The sequence below is a fragment of the Carlito syrichta genome, unplaced genomic scaffold (assembly GCF_000164805.1).
Source record: "Carlito syrichta isolate Samal-C Ts95f unplaced genomic scaffold, Tarsius_syrichta-2.0.1 Scaffold75309, whole genome shotgun sequence".
Taxonomy (NCBI): domain Eukaryota; kingdom Metazoa; phylum Chordata; class Mammalia; order Primates; family Tarsiidae; genus Carlito; species Carlito syrichta.
Window position 1 is genome coordinate 61,382 of NW_007019405.1, and position 7,846 is coordinate 69,227.

The 7,846-nt window shown below is 36.5% G+C and overlaps 1 pseudogene across 1 annotated transcript; it reads left to right on the forward strand.

Annotated features, from left to right (window-relative positions):
- Positions 1 to 5,893: 5,893 nt before the first annotated feature.
- Positions 5,894 to 6,406, forward strand: LOC103255650 (annotated as a pseudogene). The gene has a single exon (XR_002481673.1). The product of XR_002481673.1 is annotated as a 60S ribosomal protein L22-like 1 pseudogene (transcript).
- Positions 6,407 to 7,846: the final 1,440 nt, after the last annotated feature.

Consider the following 7,846-nt stretch of genomic DNA (forward strand, 5'->3'; position numbering starts at 1 on the left):
AAGCCAGGAAGCATGGCGACAGTCACAGCTCAAAGAGCACAAGGCCATACCAGAGTCTAGCAAGGCAATAGTCCCTCATGCTGTAACATCTTTATCAATTATTTGTAACTTCCTGCCATACAAGATGAATGATAGTTCGTTTCTACCACCTCCCATCACGTCTACCCTCTGGTTCCCAGGATAGCTGCACCACTGTTCTCAGTTCCTCTTACTGATTGTCTCTACAACTCCACTCTTAAACTCTCATTTCTTATCCAAATAGACTCTTTCTCTTGGCTCTCCATTTTGGAGCTGAGGCTATTAGTGATTCTCTCTTTTCTTCACCTTTCATTCTCTGTCTTTGACCTCCTAAAATCCGTCAGCTCTAGCTTCACTTCTAAGTGGTCCAAGCTAAAAGCAGTTATAATAGTAGCATCCTTAATGGTTTCTTTCACAGATTTATTTCTGCTTTCTACTCACCAATTGCTAAAAGTCAAATTTAGTTCACTGTAGTTGTGAATCATAACTGCCTTATGTGGATTGGTTGGTTGGTTGATTTTTATTGGAGTTTCTGACAGCCTTACTTTTTCTTCCTGCATTCTATGCCTTCATCTTTCCCCCAAAGTGCCTTGAGCTTTAAGCCTGTGGTCTATACTATCATACACTCTTCATTCCAATGACCGACTGTGCAGAACCCTCCATGTTTCTGCTCCTGCAACACGAATACCTTTTCCCTGAGCTACATAGGTAGATTCATCATTGTTTGTTTGAAGTCTTTACCTGTTGTTAAATTTAGTTCCAATTCCTCTGGGATTATTTGTTTCTGGTTTTGTTTTTCTTGTTTGAGGGTAAAGAGAGATCTTTTATTTTATGTTTTTTTATTTCCCAAATATCTAGAGACTTCTGGTGGTTGATTCTTATTTCAGAATGAAGTACTGTTCATGATAAATACTCTCAACAAATTAGGTATAAAAGGAATGTATCACAACATTATGAGTCCATAGAGGGCAAGCCCACAGCTAATGTCATACTCCATGGTGAAAAGCTGGAAGATTTTCTTTTTATGTTAGGAGCAAGATGAGGGTGCCCCCTGTCACTGCTTCTATTTAATTTAGTACTGGAAGCCCTAACCAGAGTAACGAGGTAAGAAAAATAAATAAAAGATGTCCAAGTTATAAAAGAAGAAATAAAAGTTTCTCTGTTTGCAGATAACAAATTCTTAAATATAGAAAACCTGATGCCTCCACAAAAAAACTTGCTAGAACGACAAAATAAATTTAGTACAGTTGATACAAAGTCAGCACACAAAAATCAATTTTAGTTCTATCCACTAACAATGAACTATCCAAAAAAAAAAGTCAAGGAAACAACTGCATTTACCATAAAATCCAAAAAGATAAAATATTTAGAAATATGTTTAATCAAATATAGTTTATTTATTCAAGGAGGTGAAATATTTATACACTGAAAATTATATAACATTGATGAAAGAAGTTGAAACAGTCACAAATAAAGCTAAAGATATCCCATGTTTGTGAATGGGAAGAATTAATATTGTAAAAATGTCTGTACTACCCAAAACAATCTATGATTCCTATCAAACTTCCAATAGCATTTTTCACAGAAAGAGAAAGAACAATCCTAAAATTTGCATGGAACCACAAAAGACCCTCAATAATAAAAGTAATCTTGAGGAAGAAGAACGAAGCTGAAGGCATCACATTATTTTATTATAAATTATATTAAACAGTTTTAGTAATCAAAACAGTATGGTTTTGGCATAAAAACAGATAATTAAATGGAACAAAATAGAAGTTTCAGTAATAAATCTATGCATCTATAACTCATCTTTAATTAATGTGTCAAAAAACCACAATGAGGAAAGAATAGTCTTCAAGAAATCATACTGGAAAAACTGGACATCTACATGCAGAAGAATGAGATTAGACTCATTTTACACAAGATATAAAAATCTACTTAAAATGGATTAAAGACTTAAATATAACATCTAAAATTGTAAAACTCTATGAAAGAGGAAAACTGTATGGCATTGATTTGGGTAATGATTGTTTAGATATTATTTCAAAAGCAAGAATAGACAAATGGGATTGCATTAAACTAAAAACCTTCTGTAAAGACAACAATCAACAGAGTAAAGAGACAACCTACAGAATGGGAGAAAATATTTGCAAACCACACATCTGATGGGGGTTAAAGGAAAAAAAATAAGAAACTTCTACAACTCGATAGCAGGGAAACAAATTAAAAATGGGCAAAGGACCTGAGTAGACATTTCTCCAAGGAAGAAATAGGAACATGTATATGAAAAATATATATGAAAGAGGTATACGGAAAAATGTTCAACATCACTAATCAAATACAGATCAGAACCACAGTGAGATATTATCTCATGCCTGTTATGATGGCTATTATTAATATATATTATATAGTATATATGTATACTATTTAATAGTATGGTACATATATATTTATATATAAACTATTATATATAAATATATACTTATAAAACAAGTGTCAGTGAGGATGTGGAGAAAAGGAGATTTGTACACTATTGGTGAGAATGTAAGCTGGTAGAGCCATTTTGGGAAATGGTATGGAAGTTCCTCAAAAAATTAAAAATACTACTATCACATGGTCCAACAATCTCACTGCTGGGCACATACCCAAAAGAAAGGAAATCAATATATCAAAGAGATAACCTCACTTCCATGTTGACTGCAGCATTATTCACAATAGCCAAAACATAAAATCAATATACCCATCCATCAACAAATATGGAAAAAAAGTTATCTGGTATGAGATACATGCATGCATACACACACACACACACACACACACACACACACACACACACACAGGAATACTATTCAAACTTAAAGATGGAAATCTTGCCATTTGCAACTACATGGATGAAGGTGGAGGACGCCCTGAGACTTGAAATAATCCAAGCACAGAAGGGCAAATACTGCATGATCTCACTTATATGTAGAGTGAGTATAAAAAAGTTGAACTCACAGAAACAAGAATAGAAAGGTGGTTACCAGGGCTGAAGGGTAGAAGGGTTGGAAAGATGTTAGACAGCAGGTACAAAGTTTCAGTTAGACAAGATAAATAAGTTCTGGATATGTATTGTACCACATGGTTATTATAGCTAATAGTAATGAACTGCATTCTTGAAAATTGCTACAAAAGTAGATCTTAAATGTTTTACCACAAAAAAAGTTAGGAGGTCATGAATATGTGAATTAGCTTGGTGATAGTAACCATTTTATGATTTATACTCATATAAACACATCACATTATATTCTGCAAATATATACAATTTTTATTTGTCAATTAAAAATAAAACCAGGCCAGGAACAGTAGCTCAAGCCTGTAATCCCAGCACGTTGAGAGGTCGATGTGAAGGGATTGCCTGAACCCAGGGGTTTGAGACCAGCCTGGGCAACTTGGTGAGACCTTGTCTCTACAATAAATCGAAAAATTAACCGGGTGTGGTAGCACTTGCCTGTAGTTCTGGCTACTTGGAAGGCTGAAGCGGAAGGATCGTCTGGGTCCAGCAGGTCGACTCTGGGGTGGCCGTGAGTGTGCCTGCACTCTAGCCTAGGCAACAGAGTGAGACTCCAACTCAAAAATAAAAATGAAAGAATGAAGCAATAGAGCCATTGTGCATATCAATGGACTTGCTGTTTGGCAAGTTTCCATTTAGGATAAGTGAGTGGGAGAATCCCTAAAAGCCAGAATTGGGAATGGGCATATATATATATATCCATGCTTACTATTTTTTGATATTTCTTTTTGAGATGGAGAAAACCCAATCCTCAGACCCCAAATAAAAAACAGAAGCTTCTAATCGGATATCATCACTCTCAATCATCTCAAAGAGGACAGGTCGTTTCACCTCTATGTAAGTAGAACTCACAGACAGTGGACAGGTATGTCTTCAGAGCTTGACCTTGAAAGAACATCTCTGTCTTCTTCACTTAAGGCACCATTTGAACTCTTGAAACAACTCAAGGAGCAAAATTTCACCTGCAGAGAGCTGAGAGGGTACAGGTAATATCAGGTTATTGCTTAATATTCTCAATTAGGAAATAAAAGAAATTTTGTGGAGAGGCATTTGTTGATGTAAGAATGTCTCTTAGAATCTGAATTTTTTACTCACTGTTCTTTGAAAATAATTATTTAATTCAAGACCAGGAGTGAAGAAACACTTTTCTCTGACCTTCTGCCAAGTATTCCCCTACAACACTGGCTGGCCAATTTAATAATCTAAGATTGAGTTTTGAAAACACTCAGTCACCAGAAGGTAATTTTCTTCTGATCAATGAAATGATAACTAATATAGTTAATTGTGGCCCATATTTTTTTTTTACTATCTGAACTCAAGTCTTATTCCAGGAAACAGGGCTCTTTATGTTCGGTTCTACAACATAAAGAGCCCGGTTCTACACTTATTCCTTTCTTATTTTGTATCACTATAAAATTATGAAATCTCTCTCCATTCCCCAACTAAGGAGTTCAGGACTTTTATTTCCTATTTCCACTTTAAGTGACTTTTTCCATACTCGATTATTTCCTAATCACCTCCAATGAATGACATTTTAAAAAATACCCAGTTAAACTGTAGGACAATAAATTGGAATACTATTCAATGCTAAAAAGAAAGGGGTTAGTAAGCCATGAAAAGACATGAAGGAACCTTAAATGCATATTATTAAGTGAAAGAAGCCAGTGTAAAAAGGCTACATATTATAGGTTTCCAACTATGTGGCATTCTGGAAAAAGCAAAACTATGGAGACAGCAAGAACATCAGTGGTGGCCAGGAGTTGTGGACAACCAAAGGATGATTAGCTGGAGCACAGGGGATTGATATTTATTTATTTATTTATTTATTTATTTATTTATTTATTTATTTATATTTTTTGAGTTGGAGTCTCACTCTGTCACTCAGACTGGAGTGCAGTGGCTGCTCCCGGCCACCACAGCCTCGACCTGCTGGGCTCCGGCGATCCCTCCGCCTCAGCCTTACAAGTAGCTGGAACTACAGGCGTGCACTACCACGCCCGGCTGATTTTTTGATTTATTGTAGAGATGAGGTCTCGCAAGTTGCCCAGGCAGGTCTCGAACCCGCGGGTTCAGGCAATCCACTCACCTCAGCCTCCCAGAGCGCGGGATTACAGGCTGAGCCACCGAGCCCGGCCCCAGCACAGGGGATTTTTAGGGGAGTGAAAATACTCTGCACGGTACTCTGTATGATATGATGATGAATGCATGTCATTACACATTGTCAATACCCATAGGTTGCAAGACACCCAGAGTGAACCCCAATGTAAACCGTGGACTTTGGGTGATAATGATGTCAATGTACATTCATTGATTGTAATGAATGTACAGTTCTTGGGGGAAATGGTGGCAGTGAGAAAGATTGTGTGAACATGAGATCAGAGGGTAAATCAGAACTTCTGTATTTTCCACTTGATTTTGCTGTGAATTGAAAACTCCAAAAAATAAATTCTGTTAAAAAAAAAAAAACAAAAACCTTCTGTTCCCTCTAAATAAGTAGTCCCACAGTGCGACTCTATGTGGCTGTTTAGAACACAGCAGTGAAGGAAAATGTTGTCTATAATTCAACCTTGATCTGCTTTTAATTCATCTTCCCTCTACGCACACTGACTCACTGCAAATGTGTGTGTGTGCATGCACAAGCACACGCTGCTCAATGCCTTACTGATAGCCAGAATACACAATGTATGTCTGGGACCGAATGTGTAATTCTAAACTCCGAACCAATGAACCTGCAAGTATCAAAAATACTTGTGAATCACTAACCTGTGGTTAGTTAATGTGTGGAGAGAGCACAGCTTTAAAAGAAAAAAAAGGAGCTCTCTGGTCAAGTGGCCAACTTGCAAAATGGCACCAAAGAAAGACAAGAAGCCTAAGAGGTCAACCTGAAAGTTTAATTTGGACCTTACTCATCCAGTAGAAGATGGAATTTTTGATTCTGGAAATTTTGAACAATTTCTACGGGGGAAGATTAAAGTCAATGGAAAAACTGGAAATCTTGGGAATGTTGTTCATGTTGAACACTTCAAGAATAAAATCACAGTTGTTCCTGAGAAACAGTTCTCTAAAAGGTATTTGAAATACCTTACCAAGAAATACCTGAAGAGGAACAATCTTTGTGACTGGCTTCGAGTAGTTGCGTCTGACCAGGAGACTTATGAACTTCGGTACTTCCAGATCACTCAAGATGAAGATGGATCAGAATCTGAGGACTAGAGGAAGCCTCCCCTTAATAGGGCTTTGTCTGCTAATAAATGAAGCCTACATGGAAAAGGAACATCTAGAAATGGACTTTGAGTTCATCTGTGAAAAAAAAAATTTGTACTCTTAAGAAAAAAAGTAGCTGCTTAAATCAGAAATGAATCAATAAGCTAACTAACCCAGAGGCATTACTAGGTAAACAAATAAGCATTGGAAGTTGGAAAATGATGTATTTATTTTCACCTTGTGAGCCTGAGACACAGCCAAAAATCAATAGTTAAAAAGATCACTAGCTGCTCAAACACCATTCATGGAAAGCACTAAAACAGGACCTATATTTATATAGTACAATACTATATTTGCTTACTAGAAGAAAAAACATCTCCAAATTTCACATAACCACATAACCAGAATCCAGAAATGGATATTGCAGGTTGGATATTGCTGGATTTCTATAATTAATTCTGCATGTGGAATGTGGTAAGAGACTCCCACATCTTTTCCCCCTATTTCTCTGATTTGCCATCTTATTGGCTTCTGAATCAGCCACTTGGAGCATAGCACCAAGCTGTGAGTTACATGCCAGGGTTCCTTGGGTTTGCAACAAGGTAATCTCATGATGTCCTGTGAGGACAGTGGAAGATGAACTTGTTTCTTCTAATTGAAGGTGAGATTGAAAGCCCTAAGATTGTGTTACAAATGAAAGAAGAACCTTTAGATTTCTACTCTGACATGGTGTCTACCGTATCCACAAGAGATTTTCTTAGGATTTCTTGACTGTAAGAAATACAGAATCATTACTTCAAGTAACTAAGAATGGGAAACAGATAGGGCCATCAGTACATGAAGATTAACTCCTATACAAGCTCAGAAATTTAGGAAATTATAACCAGCTTGGCCTCAGAGGGAACAAAAACTGGAGCACCTAGAAAATTCTGGTGCAGGGATATTTGATCTTCAGTCTAGTACAACTGGAAGAAGAAAACACAAATCCTCTCTGGGGAACACTTCCCACAAAATCGTCTCAAAGAATTCCTACAGATGAGGATACAAGAACTAAATTAAAGTTTTAAAAAAACACAAAACATAAGAAATAAAGCATCATTTGTTCTATTAGAAAAAAACATACAGTAACTGGAACTTTCATACATTGCTGGCTGCAATCTGACAATAATAAAATTACTCTGGATAACTGCTTGGTCCTTTCTTATAAAGTTAAACATGCACTTATTATATATCATGGCTAGTCAATTCGCAATAATTTGCCCAAGAGAAAAACGTGTGTGTGTGTGCGTGTGTGTGTGTGTGTGTGTGTGTGTGTGTGTGTTTCCACTGAAAGACTTAGACTCAATGTTTATTGCACCATTATCCATAATGACTCCAAAAACTCAGATGTCCACTGAACAAGTGAATGGATGAACAAATTTGATATAACCGTATAATGAAACAACACTCAGCAATTCCATAGGAATAAATTACTGATAAATACAATAACATTATGCATAGTGAGAGAACTCAGAAACAAAGAGTACATCCTGTATGATTCCAGTTATATGAAATCCCAGAGCAGGCAAAACC